The sequence below is a fragment of the Macrotis lagotis genome, chromosome 2 (assembly GCF_037893015.1).
Source record: "Macrotis lagotis isolate mMagLag1 chromosome 2, bilby.v1.9.chrom.fasta, whole genome shotgun sequence".
Taxonomy (NCBI): domain Eukaryota; kingdom Metazoa; phylum Chordata; class Mammalia; order Peramelemorphia; family Peramelidae; genus Macrotis; species Macrotis lagotis.
Window position 1 is genome coordinate 259,043,533 of NC_133659.1, and position 22,383 is coordinate 259,065,915.

The following is a 22,383-nucleotide window of genomic DNA, read 5'->3' on the forward strand; positions in this document are numbered from 1 at the left end:
CTACAGTCAATCCCAGGAATCCAGAAAACTGGCTAGAATCTTAATGGGTATTTTAGAACCAATCTGTCTTGAAGGGATCATATTGCCTCAAAGTGAGCTTACCATTATTTAAAGATAATTACACTTGGATCAAGATCTACTCTGAGAAATCTCAGAACAACTTTAGGCTAACCAAGAAGCAAGAGAAACAAAGTAAAATATGAAAGATGTGTTGGGGAGTCTTTATATTTATAGCAATACAGAGACAATTACTTTTATAGCACTTAGAAAAAATGAAGTAGGAGGCCAGGCACAACTTGAGACCATTTTTGTCACTCTGCAGTGACAGTATTTCAGCATATTTCACACTTGCCAACATGTAATAACTCACTTTAGCTATACAGAAACATGGATTGCAACAATGAATTGCTGGCTCAGTACAAACCAAGTTAACATCCCCAAACTTCCTTTCCTTTTCTTCCCACAGTCTGAAATCATCTGCTAAGAACAGGAAAGACACATTAGAAAAAGTGGTCAGCAAACAAAATGAATTTTTTTCCAGGTGAAAAAGGATTAAAATACTCTGAGTGTCCTCGAAGACAGATTAACTAGCTGGATTGCTCCACACTGTCAATGCATACATACACAGAAGATTTTTGATAAGATGTTAATATATGTTTGCATGTGTGGCTGAAAAGTTCAATGCACAATAAACAATACCTTCCATACTGTAAACATGTAAAGACAACACATTTGTTAAAATAAGTATTTATTTATATCTTTTGTTTTTACAGAATCTGTATTTCCCAATATATCCCACACTAACTTCCCCTCCTAAAGATTCATTCCTTATAAAAAGAATTTATAAAAGAATTTAAAAGAGTTCAGCAAACAATCAAAAGACTGATGTTATTTGTCATGTGCCACATGCTTGGATACCTTTTCTTTGGATGCCAGTTTGACTGCTGTAATTTCAAAGCATCATTTCAATTATTCTGTCATTGTTGTCCTTTTCATTTACACTGTGGGTATTTTCCCCTGGTTCTGCTTACTTTAATGAACCTCACGTCATATAAGTCTTCTCATTCTTCTGAATTCATATTCTTCAGTGAAGACCAGTAATGTGCCATTACATTCATGTACCATAACTTCAGCTATTATCCAAATGACTACATTTACTTTGTTTCTTTACTATTATAAAAAGTGTTGCTATAAATATTTTGGTGTATGTGGGATCTTTCTTTTTGCAACTGACCTCCATGGGATCTCTGGGTCAAAAGATAAAGACATTTAGTCACGCTCATTGCATAATTTCATATTGCTTTCCAGAATGAGTAGACCAATTCACAGTCCCCCCCCAATCAATACATTACTGTGTATATGTCTCTCCACAGTTCCCCCAATATTGACCAAAACCTCTTTTAACATCTTTGGCTAACAACAACTGGGTATGAAGTGAAACCTCAGAGCAAAGAGACAACATATTTAACAAAACTTCCTATCACCTGCTCTCCAGCTGAATTTTTCAATTGATTAATAACCAAGAGACTCAAGTCAAAATGAAATTTAACCTTTGCCAGATAGGCCAACACACACACACACACACACACACACACACACACACACACACACACACACACGGCTAAAAACCAAATCTGTGAACTGATATCTTATTGCCTGATCTTGCTATCTCTTACACTTTATGTTTCTTCCTTAAGGATATAATTTCTCTTTCATCACATTCAATTTGGATCAATTGGAAATAATGTAAGATTGGCAAACTGCCTTCTCTGGGGGGTGGGGGGAGGGAAGTAAGATTAGAGGCTAAAATTGTAAAACTCAAAATAAATAAAATCTTTATAATTTAAAAAAAAACAAATCTGTGGATTCCTGGACAGGTAAATTTCATGTATCAATTGAAGTTGATAACTTCCTTGCAATTTAGTATCTTAGAGAATATCTAGAGCAGTGAGAGGTTAACAGAATTATTTAGGGTCAAAGAGGCAATGTATGTCAGGTAGTACTTGAATCCAAGTCTCCTTGGCTTCAAAACCAACTCTCTAATCAACTATATACCATGTTGACTCATATTCTACATGAGATAATATATGAAATGCAAACCTTAAGTTCCCAAATAAATGGGGTAGTGTTGCTGATAGTTGTTTCTTTCTCAAGAGTTCTTACTTTCAGCATTTCAGTATAAGATTATCTAGTGATCTATTTTGCCTAAAAAAAATCTATTTGATTTGAACCTCATAATAATGCTGTGAAATAGGTACCACAGATTATCCACAATTTATAAATGAGGCAACTGAAGCTCACAAAGGTTAACTCCCCAGTTATGAAATGATAGAAAGATTCAAACCTTTTAACTCCAAATCCAATATTCTTTCATAATAAAGCCATATCTAAAAGTAACTAAAGTATGGTAATCACAAACTGTGGCCAAATCAAATAGAAACAAGTTTGTAAATGGTCATCATTAATGGGTATAGTGCCCCCTCTAAGACCCCAATTTGCTATCTGGTTAAAATAAAAATGTAAGAGTAAAAAATAGGAAGCATGAAATTTCATTATATGCCCTCAAAATATCATAGAGGCTGAAAACTATTCTATAGGAACTACAAAAGAAGGATCTACCCTTCTAAAGGTAAATAAAACCAGTCCCCCCAGGAGAGAAACCAGTTCTTTCAATGGGACAGGATAGGAAAAGATCAACTTTATGTTCTTAAAGTAAAATGGCTCCTTCAAGAAATTTGGAACTACACCCAAAGGGCAACAAAAATGAGCATATCCTTTGACCCAGCAATACCATTACTGGGTCTATACCCTGAAGAGATCATGAAAAAGGGTAAAAACATCACTTGTACAAAAATATTTATAGCAGCCCTGTTTGTGGTGGCAAAGAATTGGAAATCAAGTAAATGTCCTTCAATTGGGGAATGGCTTAGCAAACTGTGGTATATGTATGTCATGGAACACTATTATTCTATTAGAAATCAGGAGGGAGGGGATTTCAGGGAAGCCTGGAAGCATTTGCATGAACTGATGCTGAGTGAGATGAGCAGAACCAGAAAAACACTGTATAACCTAACAGCAACATGGGGGTGATGTTCAACCTTGAAGGACTCGGTCATTCCATCAATGCAACAATTAGGAACAATATTGGGCTGTCTGCAAAGGAGAGTGCCATCTGTATCCAGATAAAGAGTCGTGGAGTTTGAACAAAGTTCAAGGACTATTCCCTTTAACTTAGGAAAAAAAAAACAGATATCTTATTGCCAGATCTTGTTATTTCTTAGACTTTTTGTCTCCTCCTTAAGGATATGATTTCTCTCTCATCACACTCAATTTGGATCAATATACAACATGGAAACAAAGTAAAGACCCACAGATTGCTTTCGGGGGGGGGGGGGGGAGTAAGATTGGGGGAAAATTGTCAAATAATATCTTTAATAAAAATAAATTTCCTTCAGAATGCCCTAGGTTTAAAATGGTGCTTGCTTCAAAAAGAACATCATAAGCAGCAACAGAGATTAACTGTGTTTCTTATCCATCAGAATCTGGAGCTTTCTGATCCATTAAGATCACCCTTTCATTCCCAAATTGTTTTGTCCCACCACCTGCAATCATTCTCTCATGGCCCAATTGATTCTCTCTACTCTGACCATCTCTTTCCTTCACCATTTCCAAGTTGCTTATCTACATTTAGGGTGTATATAGTTATTGTTGGGCTGTTTCAGTCTTGGCCAACTCTTTGTGATCTCATTTTGAGATTTTCTTGGCAAAGAACATAGAGTGGTTTGTCATTTCTTTCTCCAGCTAATTTTACAAATGAGGAAACTGAGACAAACAGGGTGAAGTGACTTGTCCAGAGTCATACAACCAATAAGGGTCTGAAGCTGGATTTGCACTCATAAAAATAAATTTTCCTAATTCCAAATGGTAAGTACCAAATATAAAGTTACCATAAAATGTACCATGAAGAATACTCAAACACCCTGTGGATTTTTCCATAGTTTTCTGAGGTTTTGGCCCATAATGGTCTATCTACATTTAAGAGTGCTACATATACCACATATAAAGGCTAAAAAAACCCAGAAGATGTGTCTACCAGACCAAGTCATGAATAGCATTGTTGCTACTCATATTTGTAGCCCTAGGTAACTGAAAGACAAAGCATCCTGGGAGATAAGAGTTAGCCTCAAAAGTCAGTTAGACCTGGGGCTCCAGTCCTACCTCTGCCATGTTAGCTCTATTTACAGTCAAGGAAATGTCCCAAGCAACTTTCTAAGGCTAGTTGCAGAACAGTTTATGATCTGAATTGGTAGTCAGTGTCTATCTTAAAACACCAATGAGGGGGGCGGCGAGGTGGCACAGTGGATAAAGCACCGGCCTTGGAGTCAGGAGTACCTGGGTTCAAATCCAGTCTCAGACACTTAATAATTACCTAGCTGTGTGGCCTTGGGCAAGCCACTTAATTCCATTTGCCTTGCAAAAAAAAACACTGAAAACAAAACACCAATGACATCAACATGTCAACATATACCTCCCTCCCTTTACAGAAGTAAGGGACAGACTATTGAAGCAGGCTTGGGTGATGTGTTGGTTAGGTTTGCTTAGGTTTTTTTCCTTTATTCTTTATTACAAGGGATGCTGTGAAGGATAAGAGAGCTAGAAGGATATATTTGGAAATGAACCAAAAGGAATCAAAAAAATTTAAGACAGTAAAAAATCACAGATACAGGCCAAAAAAATACGGGCTAACGGAAGTGCTCTCAAACAACAAATAGCAAGATACTCAGCAAATAGCCCTGATGTGTCCCCAATTTACCAGAGTCAGTATTTCATCTGGCCTGAGTTTCAACCAGTTTATTTTATTTACTATTGCAACTTGCTTAAGAATCTAGGAAAATAAAAAACCAAGCAAGCAATCAAGATTTTAGTAACGAGACTGTTCAGTCATTAATGAAGTCACTACACATCAAATTCTCAAATCTCTAATGGATTTGCTTTTCGCAAGCTGCCAAGAGAAGAGGCTGTTTAGAACACTAAACACATAAAATGAATTTTAGGACAGGTGAAAAGTAGCTTATTGTCACTAGCTTGGTTCCTAAGATATAAACTTTATCATCTCCCAACAACTTTAAGAAAGCAGAACCTTAAAGAAAAAAGTTTTAAACTAGATTTATAAATATCTGACCACACACAGCCATATACAGGATTTCAAGAAACAATGTTAGTAATTCAACCTAGACTGTCATAAGACATTTTTTAAATACCCATAATCTTTTCAAACCATTCTGAAAATGGAAGATAGATAAAAAGTATTACCATCAAGAAACAACCCAGAGAAGTGGGATCACTGTCATGAAATCGAACAATTTTGTATATAAAATAAATGGACCATTGCTAGTGAGACAACATGACTGGAACAAGGCAGACCTAGTTTAGCTTTTTGTCAGGGCTGCTTTATACATTTCGGGGGGGGGGGGGGGCAAGTTAATTTAGCAGAGGAAACAAACTCCTGGCCTTCACCAGAGCCACAGATCACCGAATTGCAACTTGACAAGTCAGCCAAGTTCCTATCCCTAAACTCTTCCCTCCGCTCCTGTCTACTAGCCAAAGGAAATTTATATAAAATCATCATTTACCTATTGCGCATAGGGAAAATGTTATGTGTATGCTGTATCATCACAGAACAGATAATCACCAAATTACAAAAGAAAAGGGGGTGAGGACTGAGAAAGATCTGGATTCCAAATAAATAGAATCATCCTGAAGGACCCGAAAAAAACAAAAGGAAGCAGTCTACCTACCCTTTCCTCCCCAACAGGTCTCGCCTCCCGCCTCCCGCACACTAAGGTTTTCCGGGGCTCCTCCATCACTGATTGCGCCCCCCGCCTCGCCCAGTGCCCTCCCCCGAGCCCCGCGCGGCCGCCCCGGCCCAGTCCCTGCGCCCCTCCACCACGGCGAGCTCCGGGCCCCGCAGGACGCTATTGTGTGCCCGGGGCGGCCCTAACCGCCTCCCCTCCCCCCGCCCGCCGCCTCCCAGGGCGCAGCCACAGGCCGGGCCCTCCCCCCACCCCGGGGTCGCTCAGCGCCTCTGCCGGGCGCCCTCATTGCCTCCCTCCCCTCCCCCACTCACCTCGCCCCTCCCCCGCCGCCGCTTGCCGCTTCGGGGGCCTCCCGGGCCGGGGCTCCGCGTCCGGGACGCCCGGGGGGGTCTGACCGGAGGAGAGGACCGCCGCCTCCTCGGCCGCCGCCTCCCCCACCTCCCGCCTCAGCCGGGCCCCAGGGCGCCGCGCAGGGACTCGCCTCCGGGGCTGAGGGGCAGCGGCCGCGGCGCCTCCAAGCCGACCCCCTCCGGGGGGATATGTGCCCGCCCCGCCCGACAGTCCCAATCCGCGCGTGCGCCCCAAGCGCTCCGAGCGCCGGGCGCGTGCCCGCGGCGGCGCGGGCGAACCCGGCGCCGAGCTCGAGGCCGTTGGGGCCCCCCGGCGCGCCCCCGCCCCCGGGCTGGAGGCGCGCTCGCGGAGCCTAGGTGAGAGTCCGCGGCGGGCGGCGTCGCGGCGCACGCGCACAACCGTCTCCGCGCGGCCCGGCGGCCGGTAGAGGCGCGCGTCGGCTGGCGCCGCGGCCACGGGGCCGACCTCCCCCCCGGGGCTTACCGAAGCGGAGCGGCCGCGGAGAGGGCTCCAGCTCCGCCCCTGGCTTCCTCCCGTTCCCTTCTGCCTCGTCTGGGTTTGCCTCGGAAGCCTCCTTCGCCGCCGGGGGGGGGGGGGGGGGGGGGGGAGAATGTTTGGTAACCCGGAGCAACCGCCAGGTGGGGGCGTGGCCTCGGCGGGCCTGCGTGTGCCCGCCCGGGGCTGGTGCATGCAGCCGCCACGGCCTTGATGACCACCCGTCAGTTACCCTTGTCGGGCATCGAGGACACAAAGCGAAAAAAGGATGGGCGAGGCGGCGTGCAGATACCATGTTGTCTCTGCCATGACACGTGTGCACACGTGCTGCCAGGTGATCTCCACAAGTTTCAGTCATACAACAAGGAGGTCTGTGGACCTCTTCTCTGTCTCTCTTCCCAAACACCAAGCTTGCTCTGGAATGCCTTGTCTCCCTCCTTATTCCTGCGAACTTCCCGGGAAAGTACACTGCCCTGGTAAGGGAGCTTCTCCTCGGGGTTCAAAACGCCTCCCTTTGCTCTAACCAGTGGTTCCACACGTGGATGGCGAGGTGTGGGCCCAAGGAGCACCTGTGCGGTTCTGTGTGGTCACACAGCACAGGCAGCAGAGAGTGATCCGTACTTGCTGGCATCTCAGTTTCAGAAGCTGCACTGGGTCATCTGAAAACAGAAGATCATGCACCCACACCCCTCCACTTTGGTCTTGACTGTAGCCTTTTCAAGTTGAAGAATGTAGGACAGCTGACCTTGATGCCTGTCTTTATCCTCCACGAAGAAGGTTGATAACATGGCTGAAACCGTGAAACTAAAAAACAGGAGAGCAAGAACACTGAGGTCCTTTCTCAAGCTGAACTGACAAGCATTCAAACCTGCCCAGAGAGAACACAACTAGAATGGGCTGGGCACATTGTTAGAATATCAAAAGGAATATTTTATGGAGAATTCAGAGCAAAGGCTCAAGGGGAGGGGTCAGAAGAAGCAATACAGGGATACCCTGAGATCTTTCAAGAACTTTGAAATCGGTTGTTCAACATGGGATATATTGGCAAAGGACGACCCAGCATGGCTTGCCCTCATCAGAGAGGGTGATGTGTTCCAAGAGCAAGGCAGAATTGAGACAGCTCAAAGGAAAGAGATTGGATATTTTGCTTTACTTCTACACTAATGATTTTCCTTTGCTCCTCCATCATTTATTCTTTGTTTTCTCCATATCCCATTTCCCCCTTCCTCTCCTCTGTTCTATTTGAAAACGCTACCACTGTCTTCTTCAGATTCTTTGTATTTCATGACACACCCCAACCCCAGATGTTCACATGGATTATGCTCACGATGCACATTCCAAGCTCATATTATTCTGATCAGCTGCAGTCTATAACTTCTCTCTAATCTAGTGATATCACTTTGGTCTTCTTCAATAATGAACCAATCATATATATACATATATACATATCAAAAAACAACTTCTCAAGTAAAAAGATGAAGTACAGTGTTAAAAGTTTTAGTGAACTGCAAGTTCAATCAATATGAATCAATAGCCAACTATTCCATGGAAAATTCCATGGAATCCTAGTATATGTAAGTAATATATCAGAACCCAAATTCCCTGTGTCCTTTGCTGTCCTCAGACCTGAATTTACCTCTGTGATTTCCACCATTGCATGTGTGGACATTTAAAGTCTCAGCCATGTGGAGTTTGTGCCTCTTAGACTTAGCAGGTGCCTAACACCATATGAGTCAATATACCCTGATGATTACTAATAAGATGCATTTCCAGATGGGGACAAAGTACACCATCCTCAGAGAAGCTAAATGCTACTGTAATTGTATTGCATGTTCTTGCTGTGTTAAGGCAAAGTAAATCTACTCTTGTTAAATGTTCAGTGATTAGGGTGCCTCATTTCATCCCAACATCAAACCTGAACGAAGAAGTTATTGGCATTAGAACAACAATAATAAGTAGTAATAGTCCCTCAAACTTTCAGGTCCCTCTAGAGTTTTTGTTTATTTTCTATTCGTGCTGTTGTTTGTTTTCATTCCATCTTTATACCTCAGTTCAACTGCTTTTATCACAGTCCTGAATAATACCAGAAAACACTTGCAAAACCTATCATTGGCTATTACAATCTTATTAATGCTCACTGAACTGTGCTCTATAAGAGCTACAACTTTTACATATACCTATGGAGTAATATCCATTCTTTTATTTATTTTAAATTTTTTTTCACTGGAGCTTCATGGAAAAGAAAGTTTCAATGTTTACTTCCAAAGTCTTGAGTTTCAAATTCTCTCCCATCCGCCTACTCCACTCTCCCTATTGAGAAAGCAAGTTACTTTCTGTAGGTTAAAAATATGTAGCCATGAAACACATCACTACAATAGTCATATTGTAAAAATAAACACAAAGAAAGAGAAACTTCAAAAAAAAGTTAGAGGAAAAAAGTGCATTTCAGTCTGTATTCAGACACCATCAGCTCTTTCTTTGGGATGGATAGCATTATAAGTCCATCAGAGAAAATGCTTCAATATTTTTCCCACCCATTTCCCCCTACCCCCATTTATTCTCTTTCTCCTTTCATCCTATCCATTCTCAAAAATGTGTTGTATCTGACTACCCTCTTCACAATCTTCCCTCTCTTCTATCACCTACACCTCTCTCCACTCCCCCTGTATGCTTTTTCCCTATCCTTTTCCTTTCCTATTTTCCTTTAGGGTAGGATAGATTTCTATACCTAATTGAGTGTGTATATTAGTTTCTCTCTGAGCCACTTCTGATGAAAGTAAAGACTCACTTCCCCTTCACCTCATCCCTCTTCCACTTCTTTGCAAAAACTTTTCCTTACCTCTTTATGTGAAATAACTTACCCCATTCAACCTCTCTTTGCCCTTTCTCTCAGTCCATTCCTTTCTTGCCCATTAATTCTATCTTTTTAATATATTATACCTTCTAATTCAACTCCTTCCTGTGCCTTGTCTAAATATGCTCCTTTTAACTGCTCTAATAAATGAGAAAGTTCATATGAATTATCAGTATCTTCCCATGAGGAATACAAGCAATTCAATATCAGGGATTCCTCATGGTTTGCCCTTCCAATCTACCCTCTCTGTGCTTCACCTGAATCCTGTATTTGAAAATCAAACTTTCTGTTCAGCTTGATCATTTCATCAGGAAAGTTTGAAAGTCTCCTATTTCATTAAATGTCCATCTTTTCCCCTGAAAGAGCATGTTCAATTTTTCTGGGTAGTTCATTCTTGGTTGAAATCCAATTGCTTTTCAGAATAGCATATTCCAAGCCCTACAAGCCCCTTAATATAGACACTGCCAGATCTTTCATTATGCTCTCTGTTAGCTCCATGATATCTGAATTGTTTCTTTCTGGCTGCTTATAATATTTTCTCCTTGACTTGAAAGTTAATAAAATTTTATAATATTCCTGGAAGTTTTCATTTTGAGATCTCTAGCAGATTATCAGTGTATTCTTCCAACTTCTATTTTACCCCCTACTTCTAGGAGATCAGAACAATTTTCCTGGAGAATTTCTTGAAAAATGAAGCCCAGGATCCTTTTTTTGGTCAAGATTTTCAGGTAATACAATAATTCCTAAACTTTCTCTCCTGGATCTGTTTTCCTTGTCAGTTGTTTTTCCCATGAGATATTTCACTTTTCTTCTAGTTTTTCATTCTTTTGGTTATGGTTTCTTGATTTCTCACAAAGTAATCAGCTTCCCTTAGCTTCATTCTACATTTGAAGAAATTTTCTTCAGAAAGCTTTTGTATCTCCTTATTCATCTGTCCAGTTCTGCTTTTTAAGATCTTCTTCTCCTCATTGGCCTTTTGGACTGCTTTTTTTTTCCATTTAACCCAAAATGGTTTGGGGTGGTTTTTTTTTTTTAGATTTTTCAAGGCAATGGGGTTAAGTGGCTTGCCCAAGGCCACATGGCTAGGTAATTATTAAGTGTCTCAGGTCAGATTTGAACCCAGGTACTCCTGAATCCAAGGCCGGTGCTCTATCCACTGCGCCACCTAGCCGCCCCTCAAAATGGTTTTTAAGATGTTATTTTCTTCAGTACTTTTTTTGTAATTACTTCAACTAACTACTGACTTGGTTTTCATGGTTTTCCCAAATTGTTCTCATTTCTCTTCCTAATCCTTACTTGATTTTCAAAATCTTTTTTTGAGCTCTTCTATTGCCTGAAACTAATTCATATTTTTCATGGAGGCTATGGATATAGAAGTTTTGATCTTATTATCTTCTGAGTGTGTATTTTGATCTTCCATTGGACCAAAATAATTGTCTATGGTTCAGATTTTTTTCTTCTGTTTGCTCATTCCCCAGCCTATGACTTGATTTTTAATTCTTTGTTAAGGTGGGGCTCTGCTTCCAGGGTGAAGGGTGCACTGTCCCAAGCTTTTAAGGGTTTTTACATCTGCTTTCAGGGACACTTATCCCCAGAGACCTCAGTTCCTCCAAGATCCTATGGGAGGCTCTGACTGCTCTCCTGCCTGACCTTGACCAGAATAAGTCAAATTGAGCTGGTTTCTAGAACTTCAGTTCTTCCATTGATTTTGAAGAAGACCAATCATATCACAGTCTTGACTTGAATGTGAATTGGATTTAAGTAAGTCAGAGTTGTATAGTCATCAATCTCACTCTCTCTTCCCAAGTCACAACATACCATAGTGAGACAAAAGTCAAGATGACTGGCCATGGCCTAGGATGCATTGGATGACCACCTTGGTCTTTCCAATGATTGACCAAGCTCTAAGTGCTCCACAATGCCTGTTTCGTGGTGGTTGTAACAAGTGGTTCTCATCTGCAGGGGGAAGTCTTCACATTTACAGACATGCCCCCTAACTCATGGAAGGGTTTGAGGCCTGTCAGATGCCCTCAACCTGGTTTAGCCTGTCTGCTGAGACAATTTACCCTAGTAAATTGATGTGGGCACTGTATATGCTGCATACTATAGCTTCTTAGAGCCACAGGTAAGAGTTTAGTGAAGATGGACAACAAAGGTGGATGAGTCACCTGAAAAAGGATGGTAAACCCTCACACCAGAGATGCTAGCCCTCTTGAACACCCCATATACCCCAGAACTTTAGTTACTTCTTTTGCAGTTCAGGCCATGTTTTACTTTCCCTTTTTGTAATTTTTTAAAGAATGAATATTGCTGAGGTGGAGTCAAGATGGCCAAGTAAAGGTAGGAATTCCTAAAAGTTTTCCCCAGACCACTCCAAATACCTTTAATGAATGACTCTAACCAAATTCTAGTGTGGCAGATTCCACAGAAACAATTTTCCAGCTTAGGACAACTTGGAGGATCCAAGGAAAGGGTCTACTGCACTGGGGTTAGAAAGGGCCTGCAGCACAGCCTGGGATACTGAAGCAAACAGGCTCCAACCATTCAGAACAGCCTAGGGGGAACCTGGGTCCATGACAGCAGGGCAGTTTTCAGACCTCTCAGCCCAGGAATTGCCCAGGATAATTGGGAAGCTCAGTGGGAAAATTGCCATACCAGTGTGAGCATGGAGTCCAGTCAAGAGCAGACTCAGCCCCAGGAGACCAGGATCACCTGGCAGGGAGACACCTGGCAGCTGATTCCAGACCATCCAGCCCACGGATGGTAAGGGGATTGGGGGAGACTGCAGAGGCCCCTTTGCTTTCCCTGAGGCAGTTCTCTGTTGCTTTGCCCATATTCTGATACAAGTCTGGTCCCAGTTTCAGGAAAAGGAGCTTTACTGTCATAGCAAAGCAGGAAACCTCCTTATGGTTCCAGGGCAGAGGGGAGTGCTTGTGGTCATTCACCCTGGGAAGGTCACTTAACCCTGTTTGCCTCAGTTTCCTCATCTGCAAAATGAGCAAGAGAATGAAATGGCAAACTATTCCAGTATCTTTGCCAAGAAAACCCCAAATGGAGTCACAAAGAGTCAGAAATAACAAACAACTAAAGGACAATAAAAAAAAATGCCCCAGTCACTCTGCTTAGCTCTGGAGAAAGGTCAATGTTGTTGGTTGGAAATGGTAAACGTAGTGCCCATCCTCATGAACTACATAGTCTGGACATGGTTTGACCTTTGGAGAATTCAATTATACTGGAGCATGGTACTCTATATATGAGCCCAGAAAGAAGGAATTTATGAATGTGACTCAATGATTTGGTGGCAAAGCTAAGATAAAACAGAGCAGTAATGTAATATTCATTACTCACAAACACTTTGTACCAACTTAAGTATGCCTTGTTAAATAAGTCCTGCATTTTATATAAAATAATGCCAAGCTTTAAAAAAATTAGAATGATTTTATATATTCATTTCAATTATGTAAAAATATACATACAATCATAAGGATGAATCCTTATGTATTGCATAAATCTTTATGATTATATTCATTTTTGCATAATTGAAAGAATCCATTTATTTCTGTTGTAGCTGTATATGTATGTGTTTGTTTTACTGGAAAACTGATTAAATATATATTTTTTTATTTCCAAGACTACATACCAAGATCAACAAGGATGGACCTATTTCACTTGGTCTGCCTTAGCTTTTATTATATAAGCATATCTCATCTTTATTGAGCTTCATCTTATTGCACTTCACAGATATTATAAATTGAAGATTTGTAGAAACCACGATTCTGTTGGTGCCTTTTTTCTAATAGCATATGCTCACATCATATTTCTTTGTCATATTTTGGTAATTCTCAGATTACTTCAAATTTTTTCATTATTTTCTATCATAGTGATCTGTGATCTTTGATGTTACCATTTTAATTGTTTTGGGGCACCACCAACTGTGCCCATAGGAGTTATTGAACTTAATAAGTATCATGGAATGACTATTCCTTGTCTCTCTCTTTTGAGGCCTGCCTATTTCCTAAAACACAACAATATTAAAATTAGACCAATTAATAACCCTACAGTGACCTCTAAGACTTTAAGTTCAAGTCAATCTATGTCACAAATTTCATTTTTGTCTTAATTTAAGAAATTACCAGGGCACCCCCCAGGCTTTATCAACCATTGCCCTGATCAGCCAGTGGCCATCAACATCGAGGCTTGATTCTCCACCAGCAAAAAAATTATGATTTGCTGAATGCTCAGATGATGGTTAGCATTCTTTAGCAATAAAGTATTTTTAATTGAGTATGTACATTGATATCATTATTAACCCTACACTCTAACATTAAGAGACTATAGTAAAGTATAAACATAACTTTTATATGCACTAGGAAAACAAGAAGTTCCTGTGACTTCTTTATTGGGATATTTAATTTATTGCAATGGCCTGGAATTGAATCCACAATGTCTCTGAGATATGTGTGGGTATGTGTGTATATATGTCTATATATATGTATATATGTGAAATATATAGATATATATATAATTATATACATATATATATATATATGTGGAGAGAGACAGAGGAGAATCTTTGACTATGTGGATCACAATAAAATGTGGCAAATCCTCAAAGAAATGGGAGTAATAAATCATCTTAACTCATCTGAAAAAAGTAACTTAAAACTAAACATGAAACAACTGATTAGTTTAAGATGGAAAAGGAATACAAGGATATATATTGTCACCTTGTTTATTTAAATTATATTCAGAGTACATCAGGTAAAATGCCAGGCTGGATGAATCAAAAACTGGAATTAAGGTTGCCAGGAGAAATATCAACAATCTCATATATGCAAATATTGACACTCTAATGGAAGAAAAGGAACAGGAATTAAGCGACTTCTTGATGAGGGTGAAAAAGGAGAGTGTAAAAACTGGCTTGAAGCTTAGTATCAAAAAACCAAAAATCTTGGCAACTGGTCCCATTATTTCCTGGCAAATGGAGGGAAAAGAAATAGAAGCAGAGTCAGATCTTATTTTCTTAGGTTCAGAGATCATTGCAGACAGAGACTGCAGCTGTGAAATTAAAAGATACTTGCTTCTTGGAAAGCTAAAGCAAATCTGGACAGCATATTAAAAAGCAGAGACATTACCTTGCTGATTAATGTCTGAAATGTCAAAACTATGGTTTTCCCAGTAGCAATGTATGGCTGTATAAGGAAAGCTAGCATTGCAGAATAGATGCTTTCAAATTGTGGTACTAGAGAGCCCTTTGGACAGCAAGGAGATCAAATCAGTCAATATTTAAAGAAAATAAGACCATTCACTAGGGAGGTAGAGTCAAGATGGCAGAATAAAGGCAGGAATTCCCACAAGCTCTCCCCCAGACCACTCCAAATCTCTTTAAACAATCGCTCTAAGCAAATTCTAAACTGGAAAAACCTACAAAAAGACTGAATGAAACAATTTTCCATCCCAAAACAATTTGGAAGATCTGCAGGAGAGGTCTGTTACGTCAGGCTTAGAAAGGGCTGCAGTAGTCCCCCAGCAAACCAGCTCCAGTCCATCCAGGAACAGCCCATGGGGTGCCTGGATCTCTGGAGGCACCTAGGTCAGTGGCAGAGTGGTGATTTCCAGACTTCTTAGCCCAAGGATGCCAAGGACAGTTGGGAAGGGTAAGTGGGAAAATTGTTACACCAGAGTGAGTGCAGAGTCCAGATCAGTAGTGCCTGGATACTAATGCAAGAATTGTTTGGCCTAGCCTATATTACATTGTTTTCTTGGAAAAATACAAAAAAAAAGAAAAGTTTTTTTTTTAATTGCTTGGTCAACTATACAGGAGAGTAAACACTGAGTAGATGGAATGGTTTATGCTACTGCAAACAGACTAGTGATTCCTCAGTTTCCTGTTCATTCTCCTTCCCATTCTCTCTGGAAAGGTACAATCTCTGATTCTTAAGAGTTTGTTTTATATTTCCTTTGTGTTTTAAAATTAGTTATTAAGATGAAAATGGTTAACCATTGCATTTCTAATCCATGTGTTTTATTAATCAAATTCAGCAGAAGGGGTGGGATGACTAAAAGAAAGAGAAATTTTACAGCTGTGGTATAAAAAAAATGCTAGAAAAATTACTTGAGCTGGACAAAAGAGAATTATTGATTCACATAGTTTAATTTCCCAAACCTGGGAGTAAATGTAGAGCTGGATCAATCCTGGATAATGAGTCACAGTTTTGGTGGGAACATGGCTGTGATGAGCTGAAGTGAGGATGAAAGGTAGCTTTTTGACCATTTTCTCTTCCTTTTGGTTTCCCAAGGTGGTCCTGAAAGAAAAGTCATTCCTCTGGAGGACTGGAATGAAGGAGGGATCCAGAAAGAAAGCCATATCCAAGAAGGGAAGTTGGAGTACCTCAGAAAGAATGAGGAAAATAATCTAACCCTCCTCACCAGAACAATTCTGTTATCTTAAATCATAGCACTCTATGCAAAGAAAACAAACTCAAAGAAATTGAATGACTTCTGTCTATACAGCTATTCAGTGGCAGAGCTAGAACAAGTAGTGGCCTTATTTCTGGCATTTGACCTTTGTTAAGACATTACTAATGGCTGAGAAGGATATGTTATAGTGTTGTGATCATATTTCTGATAGAATTTCAGCTTGTATATATACTCAATCATTAATTCATTAAATGAGGAGTTAAACATGAATGTACATGTGTAACCTATATCAGATTACTCACTGTCATGAGAAGGGGAGAAGAGGAAGTGAGGGAGGGAGAAAAATGTGGAACTCAAATGCTTACCAAAAGAGAAATGTTGAAAACTCTCTTTGCATGTAATTGAAAAAATAAAATGACATTTAAAAAAGTGAAGAGTTATAAAGGGTCTCTGTGATATTCACAGAAAATATAAGACAAGTTGCCCTCCAAAAGATTACAAGATGATGAGACAAGATGTCAGATGAGAACTAAAGAGTAACTTCAAGACAAGAGAAAGTGTAAATTAGTAAGAGTAGAAAAGGAATTCTTAGAAGACTGATGAATCAGTCACTTCAGAATGGAGTTGGGTCAGGAAGGGTTTCATTGAGGCTGAACCTTGAAGTATAAAATATGAATGGACAGAAAGGAAAGGGAGGGACATTTTAGGTGGGAAAATTAGCATCAGCAGGAATGAGCAGATCCTCTGGGGAAAGAAATTGGGACTAAATTGAGAAATGATAAGAAGATGAGCTTATTTGGGGCAAAATATTTTTGTGATGGTACTTCCAGGGACCAAACCAAATTACTGCCATACCATAGCTTATTTCAATCATGAAATGGAATTAAGGTCCTTCATGGAAGGGGTTAAGCTACCAATGTAACATTTTCTTAATAAGAATGCTATTTTATCCTGGGTAAACCAGTTGGTGGTTGTAGAACCAGGGAGTTCTAAATATTTGCTTATGGCAGAAATGGAGATAGTCAACCATAGCAAAAGGACTTTGGGAAGTATGGAGGATGAGAGGAAAAGAGGTTGAAGAGGAAAACAAGGAGATTAAAGAATTATTGGTATATAACTGGACAAGTTTTAAATTTATATAGCCCTTTTCTCATTTTTATTTCATATAGAAAATTTCATTCCAGTGCAGAAATGGGGGGGGGGGGGGGTAAAGGGAGAAGAAAGGGAAGGAGTGTGGGTTAGATAAAAAAAAAAAATCAAGTCTGACAAAAGGAGCAAAAGTCATTGCATTGCAGAACTGAAAGAATCCAAGACATCATATGTCACCAAAATGACTCATGTTATCCCTAAGTTCCCAAGGAGAGCTTTATTGGTGGCATTATCTGATCAAATGACACCTAATAAATATAGAGTGGAAACTTGCTCTGGCTAGTAGTCTACATTTAAATCTTGTACACAATAACACCTCCCCTCTCAGTCGAAATTAATTCTAGAAATGAAACCCATTAAAAAAAAAAAAAAGCCCCAGCTAGAGTTGGGTTAGATAGTTTACAATTTGTGGCAGCCTTATGGTGCCACCTTTAGGTCTTTCCTAGAAATGCCACTTAGTCTACATTATTTCCATTTGCTTCCAGATCTTCATGTCAACCAAAGTAAATTATGAATTATCAAGAATATAGAGAAAAACACAACAGATAAACATCGATACTTCTTAAATTTAATTGGGCGAAGAGTAAGGAACCAACATCCTTTATTTCAATTGCACATTTATATATTTCCTAATTTGGACTCTGCTTCACAGAACAGGAAAATTTCCATCATATCTGGTAAGTTTAGAGGATTGTCCTCAGATTAATGTTCTAGGGATTGTAAATTTCCCTTACATTTAAAAAATAAAGCTACTACAAGAAATTTGATCTAGTGAAAGGTGTTTAGAAAAATTAGAAGACCTGGGCTCTGTCTCAAAGTTTATGATCTTAGATTTAATGTGGGCTTCAGTTTCATCTACACAATGAGGAGGACCTTTGCAGGTCTAACATTCTAGGTTTCTAAAGAAAAAAATTAAGATAATAGAGTTGGGTCAGGAAGGGTTTCAGTGAGGCTGGACTTTGAAGTATAAAATAAGAATGGGCAGAAAGGAAAGGGAAGGACATTTTAGGTAGGAAAAATAGCATCAGTAGAAATGAGCAGATCCTTTAAGGAAGGAAATTGGGGCTAAATTGAGAAATGATAAAAAGATGAGCTGATTTGGGGCAAAATATCTTTGTGATGATATTCCCATGGACTAAATCAACTTGCTGCCATATTCAGCAGTCACACTTTCACAGCTTATTACAATCATGAAACGGAATCAAGGTCCTTCGTGGAAGGGGTTAGCTTCTAAATTCTAAAATGATTTGAGGACGAAACTGTGTAAAAGTGTTCAGTCTGTTTCATAGGACACCAAATTTATGTGGAAATATCTTTTGAAGGAGTAATTTTGGTAATTCTATTTCAGAACAGGGAAGAGAGCCAATAAAAAGAAAGAATAGAGCATAGGCTAAATGTTTTTCATAGAATGACAGAAATTGGAACTAGAAGAGACCATAGAATTCCATTGAGACCAATCTACAGATTTTGCAGATGAAGAAACAGATCCAACTAGAAAAATCACAAAAGCATAACCAATATGGATAGTCTTCCAATCTAAATAAATAAAGCCTTTTCCCCCATGACAAACCGTCAGGAAATGATAGTACTAACTGACATTTATATAGCACTTTATGAACTAGCATATTCCATATATCATTTTATTTGATCCACATAATTGTATGAAATGACTGTAGGCATTATCCTATTTGGTAGAGGAAAATGAGACTGGGATAGATTAAATGATGTGCCTGATATTAGATATATAACAGATGAACTGTCCCCAAATATAGTACTTGCTCTTTTCTGTTTCCTCTTACTTTCTAGGAAAGGAAGAGCTGAATCATTCATTGATCCCCACCTGCCTACTTCCTTTTTCTCAAAATCAGAAGCTGCAAGAACCACTATGTTAACACAATTTTAGTCAAGGGCAGTATAATAGTCCTCAGGTTCACTTCTTCTCCCCCACCCATCCCAAATGATGTTTTATCAAACTAAATGTTTATTGACATTAAATCAGAGCCCTCAATTAGGAAAAATCTAACATTCAGAGGGTGCTTTAAGTCTGCCCTATTTTAAATTTTATTCATTTCCAGCTGTTTGCTTCTTTAAATTTAAGGCAAAAATCAAGATACAGGAAAGAGAAGCAGAATGTTTTATTAATGCCTATTACTGACCAGGAAAAGGAAGAGGAAGATTATAGAAAGAGTGAACTTTTTGGAACTTTTCCCATCTTAATCAACTTAAATCTGAATTTTCTTTTAGATGCCTGCAGATCCACCACAGCTCAATTCTCTTTTCATTTTCTTGTTTCACCTGTGTCCCCTGTATCACTATTTCTTTCCAATCCAATTTCTTCAGTCCTGATCGGCATTTTTAGTCTCTACTCTTCTCAGTCCATTCTCTCTCACAGACCATGACTGTCTCTTTTAAAACTCCTTCATGTAACTTAAATCTGGTTTCTGAATCAGAAAGAATCTAAATTTCTTTCTGGGTTAAGAAGGAATACTTGTCCTCAGCTACAAATTTCAGCTTGCCAGTTAGTTCTCAAACCCCTTGGATCCTAAGACTTCCATCATGGTAAAATCTCACAATACCTCAAATTCAAATCCTGTTTTTCTGGATTAAAAATAAAACAAAGACAACACGGAGGGACAAAAAAAAAAATCCTGTTCAATTATATTACATAAAAGTCATAGCCTTTCTGTTAACATTAATATCAAGTTTTTCAAGAGATTTTCGTAAAAGTGTTTGTTGAGAAGTGTCTATTATATCTAAACTAGATAGGATGGAAGCAAAGAGTCACACTGAGCTTGTCAATCATCCTCAAATACTAAGTCCTTTTAACGTGTGTAGCAAGAAGCAGGTCCCAAAGTTCACCCCAACCAGGAAGGACAACTCTGAATATGTTCCATGGAATGCATGGAGCAGGCTTTTGTTTTAAACTTTAAAAAAATTAGCAATCAAAAAATAAGACTGCGGAATAGTACTATGAAGAGAAAGGAAGCAACTTAAAACATTCTGTAGGATAATTGAGGCTGCCCAAGATCTCAGTCCTATGATACTTCTCCCAATATTCCTTTAAAAAAATTTAAGAAGCATTTTCTCTTCCCTCTCTAACATTAGAGAAAGAAAAAAAAACATTTGTAATAAATATCCAAAGTCAAGTAAAACCAATTCCTACATTACCTAGATCCAAAAATTTAAGTTTCATTCTACATTTTTAAGTCTATCACATCTTTGTCAGAAGTAGGTAGAATGCTTCATTCTGGAATTATGGTTAGTCCTTGTGTTAATGATCAGAGATCTTATGTATTTCAAAGTTGTTCCTCTTTTTAAAGTATTGTTATGACGTAAATCATTCTCTTTGTTCTCTGAAATAGTTCTTTCCAGGCTTCTCCAAAACTATTCCCTTCATCATTTCTCAAGACATTATAGTATTCCATCCTCTTCATGATACCATAAATGGTTTGGTCACTCCCCAAGTGATGGGAATATCATTAATTCCAAATTCTTTGCCACTGCAACAAGAGATGCTATAGTATAATATACATGTATTAAACACACACACACACACACACACACATATGCTTACATACAAAGGGGCCCTTTCCTCTTTCTTCCATTTCTTTACAGTATAACCCTAGCAGTGCTCATGGTGGGTCAAAGAATAGTCACTGTTTAGTGACTTTTTGGGGGACAGTTCCAAACTGCTTTCCAGAATAGCTAGGTTTCCCAACAGTTTGTTTTTCAGCAATCTAATTTTTGTCATTTTCCTTGTCAATTTTGTCAATCAGGTAGATACAAGATACAAACTTGGAACTATTTTACTGTTCATTTCTCTAATTGTTAGTGATTTTGAGAAGATTTTCATGTTATCAAAGAAATTTGCTTCAGAGAATTTTTCTCAGTTGACTCTTTTCTAATCTTGGTTGCTTAGATTTTGTTTGTGCAAAAACTTTTTAGTATTATGTAAACAGAATTGTCCATTTATCTTCAGTAGTCCTCTATATCCCTTATTTGGTCATGAGCCCTTAGGTCTTAAAATTAATTTTTTCCAATTCTTCTAATTTATTTATGTGACCTTTCATATCTAAGTCACACTAACATTTATTTATTTATTTCTCCCAATTTTCCTGGAAAATCCACTATTTCCTCTCCTAAAAAAATCCATCTCTTTTTCTGACCTCCCTATTTTCTTCTAGAATACCATTATTTGTCTAGTCATCCTTTCTTGAAACTCTGAGGTTTCCTCAATTCTTCACTCCCCATCCAATTAATCACTAATTAGAATCAAGTGTATGTTCACAACTTCTCTCTATCTCCATCTTTCTGCCCATAAAGCCACTCCCTAATTCAGGTACTTATCATCATCTGCCTCACATAATTGCAATAGCTATCTAATTGGTCTCCCAGTATCAAGTCTCTTCCTTCTTTTATCCATCCATATCAATGGTTTCAAACAAATAGAAATGGACTACTAAATCTTATATAAGGATCCCTGTGGACTGCATATTGACTTAGAAAACCACATATTAACATTTTATGTTCTATTACTTATTATTTTGTTAAATATTTCCCAATTACATTTTAACCCCTTGTGTGACATTTTTATTTCTCATAGTCTTAAAGGACAGCCCCAACCCTATCATTTCCTTTGCTCAAAAAGTTCCAATGATTCCTATTATTTAATCATATCCAACTCTTCTCAACTTCATTTGGGGGTTTTTTGGGCAAAGATACTGGGGGGGCTTTCCATTTTCTTCAGCTCATTTAGCAGATGAGAAAAATGAGGTAAACAAGGTTATGTGATTTTCCCAGGTTCTCACAGTTACTAAGTATCTACAGCCAAATTCAAACTCAGGGAGTTCCTTGTACCACTAAGCTTCCCTGGCTCTCTATTATCCCTCTGATCAAATACAAATGCCTCTGATATTTCAGGCTCTTAGCCTACATTTCCAGGTTTATGACATGTTACTTCCCTTCATTTGCTCTATAATCTAGTCAAATTAGTCTGCTTTCTGTTTCTTGCATAAACAACAATCCATCTCCCATTTTTGTGCTTTTGCAAAGGCTGGTCATCCTTACCTAGAATTCATCCTGTCTTCAACTCTCCCTTTTGGAATTCCTACTTTACTTCAAAATTCAAGCCTATGGAATAACCTCATTTTAAAAAATGAATGGACCAAAAAAACAAATTGGAGAAAGAATTAACCATTTTATCCTAGATAATGATAATGATGAAACAACATACCAAAATCTACGGGATTCATTCAAAGCAACTCTCAGGGGATATATTATAGCTCTAAATGCTTATAT

The 22,383-nt window shown here is 39.0% G+C and overlaps 1 protein-coding gene across 4 annotated transcripts in view; it reads right to left on the reverse strand.

The window, feature by feature from the left end:
- The window catches only part of DNAJC22 (DnaJ heat shock protein family (Hsp40) member C22), a 75,672-nt gene that overhangs the window by 38,847 nt on the left and 14,442 nt on the right, over positions 1 to 22,383 (reverse strand). The window contains exon 4 of one of the 4 annotated variants that reach the window (XM_074225994.1): positions 14,242 to 14,490. The exons of 1 other annotated variant lie outside the window; for it this stretch is intronic. The gene's annotated coding sequence lies outside the window, so the exon portion shown is untranslated. Of the gene's footprint in view, positions 1 to 14,241; positions 20,586 to 22,383 lie in introns of those variants that run through there. 2 more of the 4 variants (XM_074225992.1, XM_074225993.1) reach the window with 2 other exon arrangements.